This window comes from Micropterus salmoides, unplaced genomic scaffold (genome assembly GCF_014851395.1).
Source record: "Micropterus salmoides isolate LMB-PRFRI ecotype aquatic unplaced genomic scaffold, ASM1485139v1 Ms_hic_scaffold_14, whole genome shotgun sequence".
NCBI classification, from domain to species: Eukaryota; Metazoa; Chordata; class Actinopteri; order Centrarchiformes; family Centrarchidae; genus Micropterus; species Micropterus salmoides.
Genome location: NW_024040485.1, coordinates 32744545 through 32767950, shown reverse-complemented (window position 1 = coordinate 32767950; position 23406 = coordinate 32744545). Strand labels below are relative to the sequence as shown.

General features: G+C 34.4%; 1 long non-coding RNA gene across 1 annotated transcript; it reads right to left on the bottom strand.

The window, feature by feature from the left end:
• Window positions 1–18740: 18740 nt before the first annotated feature.
• LOC119902744 lies at window positions 18741–20979 on the bottom strand. The gene is made up of 3 exons (XR_005444362.1): window positions 20769–20979; window positions 20058–20168; window positions 18741–19792 (listed from the first exon to the last, which is right to left on the bottom strand). It is a non-coding gene; the product is annotated as an uncharacterized LOC119902744 (long non-coding RNA).
• Window positions 20980–23406: the final 2427 nt, after the last annotated feature.

Genomic DNA, 23406 nt, shown 5'->3' with positions numbered 1-23406 from the left:
CAAAACATTGTAAAATTTATTTTTAAAGATGCTAAATTTAAATTACATTTATGTTCTACATCAGTACTTACTGGGTTCAATGTTTAATCTGGTTCCACTTCCAAAGATGATTTTAGTTCCTCCATCATTCACACAATGTGAAGCACCATAACACAAACTCAGCTGAGTAACAAACTGAACCAGACTCCATTTAGAAAACATACATTTTACGTTTGAGACTTCTGTCCAGTTTTTAAAAAGTCAGTAGTGAAATAAAAATAATTGATCGTTAATTATAAATACAGTGTAAATGGTGACATTTCCTGCACAATAGAGATACTGAACTGTTTGTGTTCATGCTGTTGATTAATACATTGATGATTTGATTATTTTGATCACAATTTACGCTCAAACGTCTTTAAATCCATGTTTTAGCTGGATGATTCTTCATTTGTGGTTTTATCTAAAGTTTTTTTCACCTGACAACACTATTATATTATATTACTTTGTGCAGATTTTATGATTTTGAAGAGTCGAATTAATAATTTCCATCGCTGTCAGCAGCTGTTCACTTATCAGCCAGTCTACATACCTACAAGGTTTTATCTTTTTCCTGTTATGTTACACTATAACACTGTAAAGTTTGTGTTTTAAAGTGCTCATATAAATAAAATGCATAATATATATCACTACTTACTGGATTCAATGTTTAATTTGGTGCCACTTCCAAAGATCATCTTAGTTGCACCTCCACCAGTCACACAACACGAAGCACCATAACACAAACTCAGCTGAGTAACAAATCGAGCCAAACTGCATTTAGGAAAACATACGTTTTATGTGAGACTTCGGTCCAGTTTTTAAAAATTAATAAAAAATTATAAAAGTAAATAGTGACATTTACTGCACAATAGAGATACTAAACCTGTTTTACTGTTCATGCTATTGATCGATACACTGATGACTTGATTCTTAAGATTGAGACAATCTTTCAACAATTGACGCTCATGAAAACTTTTGTTTTGGCTGGATGTTGTTGGACTTATGATTTTACCCAAAAGTCCACTTGGATTGATAATTTTTTGAGTCTAAACAGTTGAATGAATCATTTTACGTAACGTATTCTTCTCTCATTTCTTGTACTTCCCTGGTTTTGTATGTATTCAAGAGAAACACAGAAGTTTGTTTTTAAATGCCTCATGTTAACAAAGTTAATGTTTTACGTTTTTATACTTACTGGTTTCAACGGTTAATCTGGTTCCACTTCCAAAGCTAATCTTTTGATATCCATCAGTCACACAACATGAAGCACAATAACACAAACTCAGCAGAGTGACAGCTGAGCCAAACTCCATTTAAAAAATGGAACAATCATTTTATACTTAAATATTCAGATTTGATTATAAAATAGCTAATTTCTAAAAACTAAATAAAACGTGGGCAGTTTATTTTTCACATTTTCATAATTTTACATTATTGTATTTTTATTGTTATTGTATTTTTACATACACAACAATGAGTTGCTTCTTTCATTATAATAAATGTATGATATAATATGTTTTTTTTAATTAAATGTAAATTGATATTTACTTGTCAGTTTTAGCAATTTTATGTATCCCTGTAAAATATTGTAAAAATTTTTTGAAAGATGTACATATAAATTATATTTATGTTCTGCATCACAACTTACTGGGTTCAATGTTTAATCTGGTTCCACTTCCAAAGATGATTTTAGTTCCACCTCCAGCATTCACACAACATGAAGCACCATAACACAAACTCACAAACTGTATTTATAATCTCTGCTCATACAAACTTACTAAAATCCACAATCTTCATTTGTGGTTTTATCTAAAGACGGTTTTCTTAGTTCCGACATTTTGGATGAGTTTTTCACCCAACAGCACTATTATAATAAAAAATGTTCTACTTTGTGCTGATTATGATTTTAGAAGAGTCGATTTAATAATTTCCATCACTGTCAGCATCTGTTCACTCAGTCAGTCAACAAATCTACAAGTTTTTATCTTTTTATGTAATGTTGTACTATGAAATGTAAAGTTTGTGATTAAAAGCGTCTTATATTTATAATCTATTTCAGTACTTACTGGGTTCAATGTTTAATCTGGTTCCACTTCCAAAGATGATCTTATTTCCACCTCCAACATTCACACAACATGAAGCACCATAACACAAACTCAGCTGAGTAACAACCTGAACTAAACTCTTTAAATAAAAGTATCCTTAAAAGTTTCTGCGTTTATAATCTCTGCTCATACAAACTTATTTAAATCTATGTTTTAACTGGATTTTTATTCATTTGTGGTTTTATCTAAAGACGGTTTTCTTAGTTCCGACATTTTGGATGAGTTTTTCACCCAACAGCACTATTATAATAAAAAATGTTCTACTTTGTGCTGATTTTATGATTTTAGAAGAGTGGATTTAATATTTCACTGTCAGCAGCTGTTCACTCAGTCAGTCAACAAATCTACAAGTTTTTATCTTTTTATGTAACGTTGTACTATGACAATGTAAAGTTTGTGATTAAAAGCGTCATATTTATAATCTATTTCAGCACTTACTGGATTCAATGTTTAATCTGGTTCCACTTCCAAAGATGATCTTATTGGCAGTATTCACACAACATGAAGCATCATAACACAAACTCAGCTGAGTAACAAACTGAACCAAACTCCATTTCGAAAAACATACATTTTACCTGCGAGCCTTCTGTCCAGTTTTACAAATACATTTAAATACAATGTAGAAAGTAACATAGTGTTCATGCTGTTGATTAATACACTGATGATTATTATGATCAACACAATCTTTCAACTCTTTTTGCTCATGAAAACAATTTTATATATTTAGTGTTGATGCCCGAATTAATACGTTGATCATTATAATTAACACTCTCTCAGTTGATGCATTTAATATTATTTTAATTATTAAGATTAAGATAATCTTTCAACCTTTTAGTCTCAAAATATCTCTTTAAATCTTTGGATAACAATAAAACTGCAGCATCATCCAGTTAAACAAAAGGTTTTCTTAGTTTGTGAAAAGTTCACATTAGACGTTTTACACCTAACAACCGCGTCATTTTAAATAATTTTCTTCTTTGTGATTATTTTGTCGTATATAAATACTTTGATGAATATCAGCACTTACTGGCTTCAACGATTAATCTGGTTCCACTTCCAAAGATGAGCTTATTTTGACTCGAGTAGTCACACAACATGGAGCACCATAACACAAACTCAGCAGAGTGATGAACTGAACCAAACTTCATTTAGAAAAACATTGTTTTTACATTTGAGACTTCTGTACAGTTAAAAATAAGAATTTCCATCACTGTCAGCAGCTTTTCACTAATCAATGAGTCCAGATAACTGCAAGTTTTTCTCTACTATTACAGTTTTGTATAAAATCATGTCAAACACTGTAAAGTTTGTTTTTAAAGATGCTTCAAATAAATAATCACTTACTGGCTTCAACGATTAATCTGGTTCCACTTCCAAAGAAGAGCTTATTTTGATTCGTATTAGTCACACAGCATGAAGCACCATAACACAAACTCAGCAGAGTGATGAACCGAACAAAACTTAATTTAGGAAAACGTTGTTTTCACATGTGAGACTTGTACAAGTCTTTTCTGCTCATGAAAACAACTTTAAATCTGTTTTAGCTGGATGATTCTTCTTTTGTGGTTTTATCGAAAGAATGTTTTCTTAGTTGCTGAGATGTATTGGAGAGAAGTTTTTCACCTGACAACACTATTTTATTAAATAATTTTCTACTTTGCACTGATTTTATGATTTTGCAGAGTTAAATGAATTATTCCCATCACTCTCAGAGCGTCCACATAACTACAAGGTTTTATCTTTTTTTTTTGTTATGTTACAGTATAACACTGTAAAGTTTGTGTTTAAAAAGCGCCTTACATAAATAATATTTATAATCTATATCAGTACTTACTGGCTTCAATGTTTAATCTGGTTCCACTTCCAAAGATGATCTTATTTCACCTCCAGCATTCACACAACGAAGCACCATAACACAAACTCAGCTGAGTAACAAACTGAACCAAACTCTATTTAGGAAAACATACGTTTTATGTTTGAACGTCACTATTTCCTTAAAATAATTATTAATATTATAAATAAAACGTAAATGGTGACATTTCCTGCACAGAGATACTGAACAAACTGATGACTCGATTATTATAATCAAGACAATCTTTCAACAAACTATGTGCAAACCTTTTTAAACCGTTTTAGCTGGATGATTCTTCATTTGTGGTTTTATCTAAAGACTGTTTTCTTACTTCCTGACATTTTGGAGATACAGGTTTTTCACCTGGCAACGCCTTAATATTGAATTATTTTCTACTTTGTGCTGATTTCACTGTCAGCATCTGTTCACCCATCAGCAAGTCTACATAACTACTTTACGTTACAGTAAATCATTGTTACGTTTGTGTTTAAAAGCGCTCATATAACTAATATTTATGATCTATAACAGCACTTACTGGGTTCAATGGTTAGTCTGGTTCCACTTCCAAAGATGATCTTATTTGCAACTCCAGCATTCACACAACATGAAGCATCATAACACAAACTCAGCTGAGTAACAAGCTGAACCAAACTCCATTTAGGAAAACATACGTTTTACATTGAAACTTTGAGACTATTTAACAACATTTTTCACCTGACAACACTATTTTATTTAATTATTCTCGACTTTGTGTTGATTTTATGATTCTAAGTAGTCAAAAGAGTAATTTCCATCACTGTCGCACACAAAAACTGTTTAGATGCGGTTCATAAATATAATATTTAGAATTTAAATCACTACTTACTGGGTTCAATGTTTAATTTGGTTCCACTTCCAAAGATGATCTTACTTGCACCTCCAGTATTCACACAACATGAAGCCCCACAACACAAACTCAGTAGTGAGGAACTGAACCAAACTCCATTTAGAAAAACAATGTTTTTATATTTGTGACTTTTGCATGAATGATCACAGTCTTGTCACAACATTAAGCTGCAGTTTTGATATTGAATTAACAGAGATGCTGATTTAACGTTTGGATTAATCCTCTCTCAGTTGAGGTTTTTATTCTTAGGATTATTATCTTGGTTTTTACAGCAAGACTTTTATAACTGCACACTGTAAAGAGAATCTCTTGTCTCTGACTGTTCTGTGGACATTAAGGTCGAATAAACATCAGATCAGCAGTTTGTTTGGATTTGTTGTCTGTTTTAAATCTGAGCTCTTTAACTTTGAATGAACCTTTAAACCCGGTTTATCTGTTTACTGCTTAAAGTTTCCTACAGTCAGATATTAACCACAGAACTAAAAAGGATTCAACTTACTGTCATTAACCTGGAGTTTAGTGCCGCTTCCAAAGATAATCTTGTTAACACCAGAGCCGTATGTCACACAGTCTGAAGCTTCAATGCACAAACCTAACTGGCTCAACTCTGCAGTATCATGCAGAAAATACTACAACTGATTTACTTTGTTCATCTTTTCTACCTGACAACAGTATTACACTAGATTTATTTCTACTTCATGAGCTTGATAAGTCAAATTGAATATTTCCATCACTGTTCACAGCTGTTCACTCATCAATGAAGTCACTCACTGACCACTTTCATGTCCAAACAGAGAAAGCAGAAGATGAGACTTACTGGACTGAACCACTAACAGAGAAGCAGAGCCAAAGATGAGTTTCTCACGTCCACCAGCAGCCACACAACAAGAGAGCCCTCAACAAAAACACAACAGATTCCCTCGGCCTGCAGACTGCAGCACAACAAACTCCACGTTAATATCCAAACATTAAAATTGACCAAAAGTCAGAGGTGACAGCACAGAGATGGAACAAATACTTCTGAGACAATCGGAGAGGGTGAAGGAATCAGAGAAAAAGACTCAAGAGACTAAGAAAAGTTTGGTTAAAAGTGGATTAAATAAACCTGATTGAATAAACCTGATTAAATAAACCTGATTAAATAAACCTGATTGAAGTGAAGCACAAATTAATTTATCACATTTGGCAAAACAATCTTAACGCAAGGTCTATTTAGTTATTAATTTTTCACATGTAGAAACAAAATTTTACGACATTTTACAAATGTCACTTTCACAAATTTAAAGATGCCCCATATAATTAACATTTATGATCTATACATCAGCACTTACTGGGTTCAATGGTTAATCTGGTTCCACTTCCAAAAATGAGTTTCTGTCCACTATTCACACAACATGAGGAACCATAACAAAAACTCAGCAGAACAATGAACCAAACTTCATTTAAATAAAACACCATTTTTTACATTTTGTCTAATAAGCTGCTGTTTTAATTAAAAACATTATAAATATCTTATAATACTGATCAATACTTTCTCACTTGATACAGTTATTGATTATTGAGAACTGAATTATTTTCTACTTGTGCTGATTTTATGAACTAGATGAGGTGCATGAATCATTTCCACTGTTTTCTGTGTAAAACAAGTTTGCTTTTTAAGACGCCTCATATAGATTATATTTATGATGTATACATCAGCACTTACTGGGTTCAATGGTTAATCTGGTTCCACTTCCAAAGATGATCTTGTTTGTACCAGTATTCACACAACATGAAGCACCATAACGTGAACTCAGCACAGAGACGAACTGAACCAAACTTCATTTAGAAATATAGAGATTTTAAAAATTTGAATAATTACATTCAAGTCAAAGAATAGCTGCTAGTTGTGCTTTAAACCTTTATAACTATCTATTATATTTGGAACAATAAAGGCTCAGCGTATCAAACAGGCTCTGGAGGTTCAGCTTGGATTAAAATCTCGTTCTAGCGTCTTCTGTGTTTGTTTTTAGAGGTTTGTTTTTGCTGTAATTACATTATTTGATTAGGATAATTATTTTTGATATATTTTTTATTAATGCAATTCTTATTTTAAAGGTTTATTATCATCTTGTGACCATGTTGAGGAATAATTGTTCTGACTTTAACGTGCTGCGTCTTGGACTTAATTTGTCGAAGTGATGAGAAAACAGGTTTTAAAAACAAAATCAAACTTACTGGACTCGACGGTCAGTAAACTCAGAACTAACTGATTACTGGTTGATCACACTGAACTGCTGAACCGAGACACAAAAGCTCAAATCTGATTCTGGTTTTGGTCAAACTTTGTGTAAAATGTTTTATATTGTATTTTTTGTATCATCAGACAAAAAGCTCTTACTTGGTTCGACAGTTAGTTGAGTTCCTCGACCAAATATAATCTTCTGTGTAGATGTCACACAACAGGAAACACTTCAGCAAAAACCCTCAAACTCCAAACAGCCACAAAAATCTAAATAAACACATATATTTGTGGCTTTTGGGATCTCCACTAACATAATCAGTACAAACAGTTCATAAAGAGCTTCGAGTTTTTTCTCTTGAACTGTTTGGTTTAAAAATAAGATATAAGGACTTTTAAAAAACCTGTAGTCTGAGTTTAATAATATATTTATTAAAATGTATTTTTCTCTTACCAGTTTCAACAATCAGACGAGTTCCTTTCCCAAAAACTATTTTCTCTGTTCCTCTTGTCACACTGTGACTGACAGCCGACTGAAAACCTCCACTCAGATTAACTCTTGTTCTGATACTGACGCTAATTATTATAATTATTTCTACAAACTTACCTCAAGAAGTTGATTATTATTGGAAACAGGTTTAAAAAAAACAATGAACCAAATTATTTCCCCTCTTTAAGGGTTTTAAAGCTGAATTACAGTCAGAAACGACTTGATAAGACGAGAGACTTTTGCAGGTTTGGTTCAAGAATATTGAAAATAATATTATTTAACTTTTCTCTCTTACCTGAGTCGACTATCAGCCGAGTTCCTCTTCCAAAAATCAATTTATCGGTTCCTCTTGTCACACTGTGACTGACAGCTGACTGAAAACCTCCACTCAGAGATTAACTTGTTCTGATACAGACGCTAATTATTATTATTATTATTTCTACAAACACATCTAAAGACAACAATTATTATTGGAAACAAGTTTCATTTTAAAAACACTGACTCATTTCCTCTTTTTAAGGCCTTTTGGAGCTGAATTACAGTCAGAAATGATCAGAAACAACGTCAAACTTTTGCAGTGTTGGTTTAAAAATATTAATTAATACTAATTAGATTGTTTCTGTTACCTGAGTCGACTATCAGCCGAGTTCCTCTCCCAAAAATCAATTTATCTGCACCGAATGTCACACTGTGACTGACAGCTGACTGAAAACTGTATCATCACTTTACAATTCAAACAGGGTTCACTTTAAATCTCACTTTGGTTGTTTGATGGTTTTATTGTCATTAGGAACCGTTTTGTTGTGATGTTGTTGCATCATGAAGCTGAGCTGTAGTGCTGCAACTGTTTAAGTTAAACTAAGATTTAAATGTTAAAACCTTCTGCACGAACATGTAAACGGATCAAATACTAAAAGATCGAATAATAGTTTTAAAAGCACTAAAAGACGAAAACATTTCACGTTTCATCTGAACTGTTGATTTGATTCGGTTCTCAAATAAAAACTCTTTTTTGAATGTTAAACTTACGGCTCTGGACAGTCAGCCTGCTGCCGGATCCAAACACCAGTTTACCGTAACCAGTCCCAGAAGTCACACCGTGGGACACAACAGGACAAAAACTGAACAGAGTTCAGCTGCTTCCTACGACACGGTTCATACAGTAAATATGTCAGAACCTGTTCTCCAGCAGAACCTCAGATTTCTATCTAATACATACGTTTAAAGTTTAAAGCTGTTTTCAGTTCTCTTTCACAGCAAACGTGTTCATCTCATCAAGTCATTGAATTGCAATTAAAAAACTATTTGTTTCTACAATCCAGTGTCACTTTTCTATATTTGAAGCAGTCTGAGCTCATTATGTTCGGTTTGAAGATTCAAAAACAGACATTTATTTAGAAATACAGCTGTTTTTAAATACATGAATTAGTTTTTCCTTCTTGGTTTTAAGCTCTGAACATCACATTAAATGAAAGAGAGATTACATGAGAAAGAAACTTGATAAGTTCTGATTAAAGTAAATTTAACTGAACTGATTTTGGCATTTTAAACTTACTGCTCTGGACGTTCAGCCTGCTGCCGGATCCAAACACCAGTTTACCGTAAGTCCCAGTATTCACACAGTCACACACAACAGGACAAAAAGTGACCTGACAACAGCTCCACAGTCGAACACACATCTCTATCATTTTAAATCTAAACGTAGTTTTTCTGTACCGTTCTGATTTTATAACTGATCAAACATCATTTCACTGCTTTTTGTAAGAATCATCTTCAGATAGTTTGAACCTTCAGTTTGACTAAACATGACAAACTCAGAAAAGTGAGGGAAAGGAAAATTTACACATAAGAAAAACAGCCCTTTATATATTTTAGAAATGAAAATGAATGAGTTTTGAGTTCTTCCCAACCTATAAATCAGTATTTGGTTACATGTAAACCTTAAAATCACTGGTCAGTGGTTGTTCTCTAAAACGCAGCCTGGATGTTGCTACTGCTTTTCTAATTTTACTTTTGTTTAAGATGCTAACAAAAGTTTTTAAACACACTGGATTATTATTTATTACTTTTTTCTCTTACCTGAGTCGACTATCAGTCGAGTTCCTCTCCCAAAAATCAATTTTTCTGCGTTTCCTTTCACACTGTGACTGACAGCTGGCTAAAAACCTCACGTCACGTATACATTGTTCAACTTGTTAAACAAACCTGCACTTTAAAACTGGATGAAGTCTGTTGACTGTTAAATAAAATCTTCATTTAGAGTATTTTTCAAAATAAGTAGAGAAAAATCCTTTTAAGAAACAATTATTCATTTTCTTTTATGATGTCCTGCTTAAGCGTTCTGCCTCATTCTGTCTTATTTAAAGATCATTTCTGCAAAATCTTTAAAAAGTAACATAACAGCAGATTTCTTTCACTTGTTTGAAGAAAACAAAACATTTCTGACTAATTTGTAGAGACAGATTAGTGGATAAGAGGGAGATTTTTGGTTTAGAAATAATATTAAGCATTTAAATAATATTATTTAACTTTTCTCTCTCACCTGATTCGACTGTCAGCTGAGTTCCTCTCCCAAAAATCAATTTATCTGTAGATCCTTTCACACTGTGACTGACAGCTGGCTAAAAACCTCACGTCACTGTCCAATATTCAACTTGTTACACAAACCAGCATTTAAAACTGAATCAAGTCTGTTCACTTATTTTCTCAAAAGAAGTGGGGAAGAAATCTCTTTATCTTCCTTTTTAAGAAACAATCATAAGTTTTTGTGTGTTCTGGTGAAGCGTTCTGCCCTCAGTCGCTCTTCTTTATAGACTTATTTCTACAAAACTCTTTTAAAAACTAAGTTCTTTCTTAGTAGAAACTAATTTAACAGCAGATTTATTTCACTTGTTTGAAGAAAACAAGACATTTCAGACTCATTTTTAGACAGAAATCAGTTGATAAGATGGAGATTTTTTCAGTGTTGTTTTAGAAATAGCTTTAAAATAATATTATTAAGTTTTTTCTCTTACCTGAGTCGACTATCAGTCGAGTTCCTCTCCCAAAAATCAATTTATCTGCGTTTCCTCTCACACTGTGACTGACAGCTGGCTAAAAACCTCACGTCACTGACCAAAATTCAACATGTTACACAAACCAGGACTTTAAAACTAGATGAAAGCCGTTTACTGGTAAATAAAATCTCCATTTTAATTATATTTTCTCAAAAGAAGGGAATGAAATCTCCTGGTGGAACTGGTTTTAAGAAACAATCGTTTTGTTCATGTTTTCTGGTGAAGCGTTCTGTCCTCATTCTGTCTTCTTTTAAAGACTAATTTCTACAAAATCTTTAAAAAAAAACAACACATTTTTAAAAACAGGACATTTTGGACTTATTTGTCGGTTTAGAAATGTGTTAAACTTAAAAAAACTTTTATCTCTTACCTGATTCGACTATCAGCTGAGTTCCTCTCCCAAAAATCAATTTATCTCCAGTTCCTCTCACACTGTGACTGACAGCTGGCTAAAAACCCCAGAGAGCTTCAAACTGTCTCATATTCAACAGCGAGTTACACAAACCAGGATTCAGATCATATTTCACTTTATTCTTCTGCTGCAGTTTAAAACCCAAAGATTACTTTAAACTCAGTCTCTGTGAATTTAGCTTTAGACGTGTTGCTCCAAACTTTTAAACTGACAACGTTTAATGTTCGGAAAGAGACTCAAACCAGTTTCATGGTTTTATGATTATTTTAAACTAAAATCACTTAAAAATTCAAGTGTACCAAAGCTGGAAAATACTTGAGTCTGTCTGTAGCAATCAGGTATTTTTGTTACAGAAGTTTAACTCAAACATTTAAACCTGGATTAAATAATCTGGATTCTAAAAAGGTTTTTGTGTTTGTTTGGTATTTTACTGATCAGAATATTAATAAAATCACTTTGGTCATCAGAAAGTTGAGCGTAGCTGAACAGATTTAACCACATTTTCACATTTCAACTTGAAGAGCCTTAATCTTAGATTGAATCAGTAATCCTGGATTTGTTCAGTCTTTGATCAACAGAATTTCTCGAGTTAAATTAACAGTTTATGGCGTCGCTCTCTGATGTTACTAAAAAATGCTCTAAAACAGAGGTTATGAAAATAAAAACTGTATAGACGTCACTTACTGGTTTGAACAGTCAGTTTTGTTCCACTTCCAAACACAGTTCTGTAGCCTCCCTGATCAGTCACACCGAGACACACAGCTCTACAAAAACCAGCAGCTCCTAACTAATCTAGTAAAACTTTATTAACTAGCCAGCTACCTGAAAGTCAGACTCACAGTAAAAACAGGATTCATGTAGAAATGATCCGGTTTCAGACGTTTGTGTTTTTTTTTCAGCTCACATTTTCAAATCTAAACTACATTTTGCGTTTAAAAATATATTTATTCACCGACCTGTTGATACAACGAGCTTCGTTCCAGCACCGAAGATCAGTTTGTTTCCAGTCCCATACACACCGCCACACACACTCATACACAAACCTCACCCACAAGTATAAGACTTTAAAACAATAACAACTAAACCATTTCTTCTATTGTATATGACGCTCAGTACGGAAGCCAAATTCTGCCAAGAGAATTTTAAAAACAAATAAAATATTATGAAGGACAATATTAATGTTAAGTCAATTTTTTTTACATTAAACTTATGACAAACTCACAATTATGATGTAACATGCTGTAATTTTTAATTGCATAAATCACTCTATATATTCTCTACTCTCATAACTTTGGTCCTAATAATCTTCCTATGGCTTCTAGTTAGCTGTTTGTTGTATTTATTTAATGTAACTTTTTGTTATTTATTAATCTGTTTGTGCGTCTAAACATCAACTAGTTTACTGTAGTTTTTAAAATGTCACGTATTTGTGCCGCAGATGTGTCATAGATTTGTCTGAATCCCATTCGAACCTCGTTCCATCTTCTCTTGTTTAAAACCAGTCTGATCCTGATACTTTTTTAAATTTTGTATTTATTATTACTCCACATACAGTAGTTTTGGAAATGGGTAATATGTTTTTTATTTTATTTATCTTTTTGTCGCAGAGTCAAAACTTTACAAAAATGCAGTAAAGTCAGATAAAACGGTGAGACAAAAATATTTATCTTACCAGTTTCAACAGTCAGTTTGGTTCCACTGCCGAAGTAAAGTTTGCTTCCTCCCTGATTAGTCACACTGTAACACACTCTGTGACACTTACTGCTGAACCTAATGTTGTCTCCATTTTTAATCACTTTAATGCTGTTTTTAATTCATTAACCTGAGTTTTTAGATGAATGCGTTTATTGTAATATTTCACGTCTTGCCATGTATTTGTGCAGCTGATGTTTCATAGATTCATTTTGTTTTCTCATAAATATAAACAGTTTTTAAACAGGTTGACCCAGTTGTTGGTTTGTTTTCAATTTTTTAAAATCAGCATCACTCATCAGGATTAAATAGCTTCTTAAATACAGCTGCTGTATAGTCTCCAGTCTGCATGTGATCAATCAAACTCAAACAAAATGACAAATGGCCAAGTTCTGATGACATGTAAAGCATGAAACCATGAAAAGTATTAATCTTACCAGATTCAACAGTCAGTTTGGTTCCACTGCCAAAATAAATTTTGTATCCTCCCTGAGTATTCACACAGTATCACCCGCTGTGACAAATACTGCTGCTCTCACACTGATGCAAAAGAATCCTGATAATTATTTTTTGTTTTATTCGCTTTTAATATTTAGTTTTACCCTTGTGTCGTCTTTCTATTTGTATTTTTATCCACTTTTATGTTGCATTTACTGGTGTTGTTTCCAGGTGAAATTTAAAACTTTTCTCTGCTGCTGGTGTTTTCTACAGTTTAAACCAGTTTTATCCAGTTGTTTGTTTTACATTTTTTACATCCATTGCTACACATGAGCATTTTTATTTTATTTATTGATGCACAGTCTGCAGCCTGCATGTGTTCAGGTCAGTTTGCATCAATCAAATGCTGCAAAGTTGAATAAACTGCACTGAAATTACAAATATCAAAATTTTTAAGTGCAAAACCATAAAATATATTAATCTTACCAGTTTCAACAGTCAGTTTGGTTCCGCTGCCAAAGTACAGTTTGGTTCCTGCCTGATTATTCACACTGTAACACACACTGTGACAAATACGACTGCACTGACTCTGATGCACGAAATCCTGATTATCATTGATTGTTTTCTCTGCTTTTTATTTGCTTTGGCTTTTAATGTTTAGTTTTACTCATGTCGTCTCTCTCTACATATATTTATCCACTTTTATGTTGCATATATTCACTGATCTGCATTTACTGGACTTTATTTTATTTATTGATGCACAGTCTGCAGCCTGCATGAGTTCAGGTCAGTTTGCATCATTCGAATTCTGAAAAACGGAATAAACTGCACTGAAATGTCTAAATATACGAGTTCTATCAACATTTGAAAGTATAAAACCATAAAATATATTAATCTTACCAGTTTCAACAGTCAGTTTGGTTCCGCTGCCGAAGTAAAGTTTGTTTCCTGCCTGATTATTCACACCGTAACAAACTCTGTGACAAATACGACTGCACTGACTCTGATGCACGAAATCCTGAATCCTTATTAATTGTTTTCTCTGTTTTTCATTTGTTTTGGCTTTTAATGTTTAGTTTTACTCGATTCATCTCTAAATTTATATTTCTATCCACTTTTATGTTGCATTTAGTCACTATCAACAAACCGGGAAGTGTAAAACCATAAAAAACATTAATCTTACCAGTTTCAACAGTCAGTTTGGTTCCACTGCCGAAGTAAAGTTTGTTAACTCCCTGATTATTCACACTGTAACACACACTGTGACAAATACTGCTGCACTCACACTGATGCAAGAAATCCTGAATATTATTAATAGTTTTCTCTGTTTTTCATTTGCTTTGGCTTTTAATGTTTAGTTTTACTCATGTCGTCTCTCTATATATATTTATCCACTTTTATTTTGCATATATTCACTGATTTGCATTTACTGGACTTTATTTTATTTATTGAGGTCCAGTCTGCAGCCTGCATGAGTTCAGGTCAGTTTGCATCATTCGAATGCTGAAAAATTGAATAAACTGCACTGAAATGTCTAAATATACGAGTTCTATCAACATTTTAAAGTACAACCTTAAAAGATATTAATCTTACCAGTTTGAACAGTCAGTTTGGTTCCACTGCCGAAGTAAAGTTTGTTTCCCTGATTAGTCACACTGTAACACACACTGTGACAAATACTGCTGCTCTCACTGATGCTGCATTTAATCTGTAACTTTTTATGTTCATTTATATTCCTGTTGCCTCGTTTCATATTTTCATGCACTTTTATGTTCTTTTCTTTTCAAAATAAACTTGTCTTTTGTGATAGTTAAGATAGTGCTGTGTATTGGTGCAGCTGATGTTTTCTCTCTGCGTCTGTTGGTTTTTACAGTTTAAACCAGTTTGATTCCTGTTTCACGTTTGTTTTTAACTTTAAATTCATAATTACTCATTAAGATTTTATTTTCCGCTGTTCCGCAGCTCAGTCTGTATCAATTAAACTGAATAATGCAAATAAATCGGCAGATGAAGGCTCTCTATCAAAACATTTAAGAGTAAAACCATAAAAAATATTAATCTTACCAGATTCAACAGTCAGTTTGGTTCCAGTGCCGAAGTAAAGTTTTTCTCTTCCCTGAGTATTCACACTGTATCACCCGCTGTGACAAATACTGCTGCTCTCACACTGATGCCAGAAATCCTGATATTTATTGATTGTTTTCTCTGTTTTTCATTTCTTTGGCTTTTAATGTTTAGTTTTACTCTCATGTTGTCTATCCATTTATATTTTTATCCACTTTTATGTTGCATTAATTCACTGATCTGCATTTACTGAAGATGTTTCCAGGTCACATTTCACAATTTTCTCTGTTGTTTTCTAAAGTTTAAACCACGTTTATCCAGTTGTTCGTTTTTAGATTCACTGCTACATGCAAGGATTTTTTTTTACTGATGTACATTTTGCAGCCTACATGTGTCCAGCTCAGTGTGTATCAATTAAATCAAACAAAACAAATAAATTGTCTGATGAAGTCTCACTTTCAAAACATTTGGAGGTGTAAAACCATAAAAAATATTATTCTTACCAGTTTCAACAGTCAGTTTGGTTCCACTGCCAAAGTAAAGTTTGTTTGCCTGATTATTCACACTGCAACACACACTGTGACAAATACTGCTGCACTTACACTGATGCAAGAAATCCTGATTATCATTGATTGTTCTCTGTTTTTCATTTGCTTTGGCTTTTAATGATTAGTTTTACTTGTGTCGTCTCTCCATTTATATTTTTATTCCCTTATATGCATTTAGTGGAGATGTTTCTATCATTGCTCTTTGATTCTGCTGTTTTCAAAGTTTTAAACCAGTTTGATCAAGTTGTTTGTGTTAAATTTTTACATTTATTGCTACACTTGAGGATTTTTAATTTATTTATTGATGTACGGTCTGCAGCCTGCATGTGTTCATGTCAGTTTGCATCAATCAAATGCCACAAAACTGAATAAACTGCACTGTAATGTCTAAATATACCAGTTCTATCAACATTTTAAAGTACAAAAACCATAAATAATATTAATCTTACCAGTTTGAACAGTCAGTTTGGTTCCACTGCCGAAGTAAAGTCTGTTCCCTCCCTGAGCATTCACACTGTAACACACACTGTAACAAATACTCCTGCACTCACACTGATGCTGCATTTAATCTGAAACTTTTAATGTTCATTTACAATCACGTATCTTCTTGAATTTTTGTCCACGTTTATGTTGTTAATTCACTGCTTTTCATTTGAATATCAACTTGTCTTTTTGTGATGGTGTCAAACATCAGCTGCACCAATACACAGCACTATTTTAACTGAGTTTTCTCTCTGCGTCTGTTGGTTTTTACAGTTTTAAACCAGTTTGAATCCTGTTTCACATTTGTTTTTCACTTTTAAAATCATCATTATTCATTAATATTTTATTTTCTGATGTACATTCTGTAGCCTGCATGTGCCCAGCTCAGTCTTTATCAATCAAATTGAATAATGCAAATAAATCAGCAGATGAAGGCTTCAATCCATACATTTCGAAGTGTAAAACCATATAAAATATTAATCTTACCAGTTTCAACAGTCAGTTTGGTTCCACTGCCGAAGTAAAGTTTTTCTCCTCCCTGAGTATTCACACTGTACCAACCGCTGTGACAAATACTGCTGCTCTCACACTGATGCAAGAAATCCTCCAATATTCATTGATTGTTTTCTCTTTTTCATTTCTTTGGCTTTTAATGATAAGTTTTACTCGTGTTGTCTATCAGTTTATATTTTTTATCCGCTTTTATGTTGCATTAATTAACTGATCTGCATTTACTGGAGAAATTTCCATGATTGCTCTGTGATTCTGTTTAGAGTTTAAACCAGATGTTGATTGTTTCTAACTTTTGGAGTCACTGCTACACATGAGGATTTTTATTTTATTTTATTTATTGATGTTCAGTCTGCGGTCTGCATGTGTCTAGGTCAGTTTGCATCAATCAAACTCCACAAAAATGCAATAAACGCAAATAACATGTACCAGTTCTATCAACGTTAAAAGTGCAAAGCCATAAATAAAATATTAATCTCACCAGTTTCGACAGTCAGTTTGGTTCCACTGCCGAAGTAAAGTTTGTCTCTCTGATTATTCACACTGCAACTTACACTGTGACAAATACCGCTGCTCTCACACTGATGCAAGAAATCCTGATATTTATTGACTGTTTTCACTGTTTTTCATTGGCTTTGGCTTTTAATAGAAATTTTTACTCTCAATTCATATTTTTATCCACTTTTATGTTGCATTTATTCACTGATCTGCATTTACTGGAGATGTTTTCAGGTCAAAGCTCAGTTTGATCCTGTTGTTTGTTCTTTAACATTTAAAATCAGCGTTACTCATCAGGATTCTGTGATAGTTCCCTAAATACAGAATAACTGCTGGAGAGTCTGCGGTCTGCATGTGTTCAGGTCAGTTTGCCTCAAACTCTAAAAAACTCAAACATAAACTAAATCAAAATGATCAATGAACAAGTTCTATTGACACATTTTAAAGTGTGAAACCATTAAAAACATGAATCTTACCAGTTTCAACAGTCAGTTTGGTTCCACTGCCGAAGTAAAGTTTTTCTCCCTGATTAGTCACACTGTAACACACACTGTGACAAATACTGCTGTGTGATATGCTGCCTCTTAATTTATATTTATTTAACATTTTCTATGTTGTGTTTGTCCATCAATCCTCATTTTAATGTTTATTTTATTATTTCATATTTCACAGTTTATTTGCACAGCTATTATATAAATGTTTGCATTTCTCTTAAGTTTCAGTCATATTTTTGCTGCTGTTAGTTTATACAGTTACAAAAGTTTGATCCTGTATGTAGATTTTTAATTTTCATTGTTAATTGGGATTTTTATTGTTCACTTTATTGATGTACAATCTGCAGCCTGAATGTATTCATGTTAGTTTGCAAACTCTACAGATGTTTTATCAGCTGTACTGATATTACTAATATACAAGTTCTATCAACATTTTAAATTTCCATCATAATCCATAGAAAATATGAATCTTACCAGTTTCAACAGTCAGTTTGGTTCCACTACCGAAGTAAAGCTTATCTGTTCTCTGATTATTCACACTGTAACAAACACTGTGACAAATACTGCTGCACTCACACTGATTCAAGAATTTAGATTATCATTGATTGAGTGAGTTTGTTTCTGTTTTTTAAATCTCTGCTGTGACTTTAACGTGTATTTTTATTCTCATTTTGTCTCAACTTATATTTTCATACCTCTTTTTCTTGTGTTTTTTCATTGATGTGGACACATGTTTTGTGATGGTTGTTTGAAACAGCTCTGCGCTATTAAATAGTGTTTAACGTATAAGGTAGCTTTGATCATCTAGCAAAGACTAAAATTTTCCTTTTGCAGTCCTCTACAGCAGGTTGTGCAGTTTGCTAAAAGCAACAGGTTTGTTTGAATCTTTAGAAACTCACCCAGCCGCTCCTCCACGCTGACTTCAGTGTATGTTTCAGCTCCTCTTCTTTTTACGTCCACATCTCAAGACCAAAAACAACATATCAAGTCGATGAGGCAGTTGTCCTGACTGACTGCAGTATCCAATAATCCATTTCAGGCTTGTACACAGTGTCCAAACTCAAGCTTCACCTCCTTTAAACATGTGTGATATGAAAGCTAACGGGCAGAAACCAAACGAGTCTAAGATTTACTTTTCCAACATCATCGTTTATGCAAATTATGACTCGGAACTAGAAGTAAACAGAGAGATTCACCTGCGACTACACTGTCTGAAAGCCATCCATCATGTGTTTAAGGAAAACATCTTAACTTGTAACTCAAGTGGAAGTCATGGAACTGTTCCCAATTTAACTCTGTTGGAAATATCTTATGTGAATCCAATGCCACACTGAAGAATGTAGGAAAATGAAATTACAAACTAGCCTGATTATTAGGCTAAACAAGAGTATCATCTGCATAAAGATGAATTTGACAAGTACACCTGGAAAAGACAAAATAAAACAGAAGAGGGCCCCATTTCCATCCCTGTGGCACACCCTTATGGTGTCTTGCTGCTTGAACGAAGTATTTGTCGGATCATTAAACATCTGAAACCCCCCCTTCTGATGGTGGAATTGAACATTTTTGTAACTTTTAGAAACAGACAATGCGACAATAACGCCAGGAGACTGGTCGTGTATGAAGATGTGAAAGTAGACAAGGTTTGGACTTCTCTGTCAGTGCAACACCATGAATGTCTTCCAGAATGTAGACAGTCTCTATCACAGCAGGCTTTCACACCTCCTTCCAGTGTGGACATTCAGACAGTTACAAACACCTTTTGACATAGTCAGCCTTTAGTAACCTGCAAGAATTCAAATTTCCTGACTTTCACAGACTGTCGGTCTGATAAATAGTTCTTGACCAAATCACAGACAGAGGATCATCATTGTAAAAGTGAAGCATGGTCGACTGTATCAAAGGCTTTTAATATAATGTGACTTGTTGTCCACTTCTGCAATCTGCACATTTGAAGGTGGGGTGAAAAGCCTGCTGGCACATCGTCCTCCTGGCTGCCTCTCGGATCTCTCTCCAACAACTCTGGAAGATTCATAGTTTTGTGAAGAATGAAAAAACAAAGCTGAGGGAAAAGTTAAACCTTGCCTTCTTTTACACTTCACCACTGTGTTTTGGATCCTGCCCCCTAATTCCCACATTGACAGGGAGGGGGTTGGATCCTGTACGACAATCCAACAAGAACAGACCGAGGCCCTGACTTCATGTCATCCAGTGGTTCTTCTGCACAGCATGAAACTGTCACTGAGTGTTACCCTAGTATCAGTAACATCGAGTCAAGCAGTAGTACCTCTGTGTAGAAATGCTTGTTGATCCGTGCGGGTGATTATCAGGTTCACGACTCCTCTTCAGCTTTTTCTTCTCTGAGATAAAACCTCCTCCAGGAGTAAACGTATAGTTTCTGTAACAGGCAGAAGGAAAGAGCACAACTGATGTGACCTGTTTCTGAACCAAACTCCACCTGCGGCCTAAAAAAAATTGATTCCGAGAGGAAACACCAGCTCCAAATGTGTATTTTTAAATTCCAACTTCTTCATTCATTTAACAGAAATGTTTTCAGATGCACACAGATGATACTGTTATATTATTTAATCAGTTTCCAAATAGTTGCAATTACATACGATTCATTCTACAGCCAAGTTTATGAGTTTAAAAACTCATGGAGCACTCAGGTGCTCTACTGAGTATTTGGGGCAACAGGACAGTGTATGTGCAGTCAGAATAAACTACAGTTTGTGTGTTCATTTTGATGAAGGAACATGTGACCCAGTGCAGCAGTGAGGCCCACTGATGGGTTTTAATAGTTTAGGCAACAATGGGGCTGTATGGCTCAGAGGAAGGAGAGACATCAGGCTTCAGACACACAGGACTGTCAGTGGATACATTTACTGTTGGTTTGGCTTTCCACATGATGAAAGTATAGAGTATTGCCTTAAACATTGACTTTATTGTGTTTAATTAATGTGCTCAAAAATATATAGACTAAGAATATTTTTCTTACCGATGTTCAACAACTTAAAGCGTCTTCTCACCACAGGATGTCAGCAATCATCACTCACTCACTTGTGGTCATATTAGCATGTATGCTAGCAGAGCCACATAATTGCTGCACACATTTTAACGCTCACCAATTCCTTGTTGAGCAGTTAGAATATAGTCCAACTTGTTCCCTGTACTGTAGCTTCTGTTAGCATAGTGTACCATGAAGCAAACCGTGGCCGGTCTGGACAATCATTACCAGGTGCTGCTTGTCCTTTTGTCAGGATTTGATTGGAGTTTACCAGGTGCCAACCTCATTGGTTCAGATGGTTTGAATGTCTACCGTGGGACCAGTCCACCATTTGTGGGTAGCCTCGGCTGGAGAGGACAATATCATTCGGTCTGGAACAGACTGATTGGATGGATCACATTTGGCATGCTTGCTGGCTAACATGGTTTATATTGACTTTATAGAAGAGAAGGTTCTTTTTAAAAGTTATTTTGCAACTGTCTGACATCATTGGTGACGTCAAGAGATCCACAATAGTTTAACGAATCAACCAGCCCGTCTCCCCTACAGTCATGCTGTGGGAAGCAGAAAAACTGTCCATCATATCACTAAATCTCAGATTTATCTCCACTGAGTCTTAAATCCTCTTGAAGCAAGAAAAAAGTATTATAAAAATGTATATGTATTTTTTCTGGTTAAAAAACAGTTGTTGTTTTTTTAATATTTACATTAATTTGCAGACTTCTGACTACACATTGCATCAAAGTTCAAACACGGACTTGGATTTAAACTGAAAAACACTCTGTCGTCCACTAGATGTCAGCCTCTCTCTGAGGCTCCATCAGTTGATGTTTTCTGAGATCATGTTTGAGCTGCATATAGATATTAAACATATGTTATTATGAGTTTAGGTGAGTGCGCAACAGAAGTCCAAACTGACCTCTTACTAACTGAATCAAGAATCTGATTGGACCATAGCTCCCACAGAGCACGCTGAAATCCTGCCCCCTGTATTTGTTTTGGGAGTTTGCATTCTGTGTTTTCCTGCCTTATGATATAAATTGTGACATATGTAGTGTTTCAACACTGAAGAGGGCCTGACTGTTTTAAATGAAACTAAAAAGAATCATATTTTCACAGTGTAACCTTTGCTCAGATAGAGATAACATGTGAGGAGCACCTTGGGAGGGTCGGCAGTAGCTCAGTCTGTGACTGACTTGGCTTGGGAACTGGAGCTTTGCCAGTCCAGCACGGACCAGTTATACAGAGCGTGGAGTGATACCTGGAGTGATACCAGTTCCCCTCCTGGTTCAAGGTGCCCATGAGCAAGGCTCTGAACCCCTGACTGCTTCATGTGTTCATGCATGTGTATGGGTCCTGTTTCAGGGACAAGGCCTCTTTTGTACATGGGGCGAGTGCTCCACATATCACATGTGTAATTAATTATTATGCTGTATCCTCCCTGCCTCTGTCCCTGCACACTGCTCTTCAGTGCAGAAATACAACACAGTATGTGTTGCAGGTTATTGCAGTTGTAGAAAACTTTATTTTATAATTAATATATAATTAATTTATTCAGTGAGGATGCTTCGGTCTAAATCCACTTGTCCAAAAGTTGTAAAGCTTAAAGTGTGTCTCTGCAGAAAAAGCTGTATGTGGGTCTTATATTAACATAAGACCCAGATTTATAATAACAAACATAATTTTCCTTAAACAAACCAGCGCAGAGATTTTCTGTTCAGTTCTGTGGAACTTTATTTGGATTGAAAGTGAAAAAACAGACCAATTAAAACGTTTTGTGCCAACATCTTTATAGAAACTTACTCGTCAACATCCCGGATCCAGCACTCGCTGGGCGGACTGCGTTATGAGCTGTCAGACTCCACATCAATGATGCTTGGTGCTCAAACGCACATGTATGTATATAAACAACTGTTCAGACCTATATAGTTTTATTTTATATGTTACTCTGTTATATAAATTTAATTATGTTATGTTCTATGTGTGAAGCATACAGGAACTGCAACCTTTCATTTTGTGGTACAACTACCTTGCTCCTTGATCTTTAATCACTTAACACATGTTTAGGCACATTTTCCATTATCTATTTCTTTCATACAGGCTGCTTGTGGTATTGAAGGTGATTTAATGAACTTAAAAATACCTTGTTTAATCTGTTTTCTTTTTATTTTAATGTTGGACTCAGCCTGTCTGATTGAAAGCAGAGTTTAACAAGTCTCACTGAACACATTTTCAAATCTGGCAGTGAACAGACAGAGCAAACAGAGTTTTCTGTTGACGTGAAACTGAGCTGCTGTTTGGTTCCTGTCTGATCTTTATCTGCACTTTTTGGTTAGACTGTTGTGATGGTTTCAGCTTTCTGTTGAAATGTGGTTTCAACTGCTGCACTGAAAACCAACAGACACTCTGAAACAGAAACTCACAGACAGACAGAGAGAGAGCTCACTGTTCAAGAATTTGCAGCCAAAATTAAAACACATAAGCCAAATCTGGTCCTGGGAACACAGATAGACCTTTAACACACCCGGGAGGTTACTGGGAGATAAATCTGAGTATCTCTGTGTAACAATAATGCAGCTTCATGGTGGTATATAATGTGACTGCAGGCAATTCTTGTTGAAATAAACTC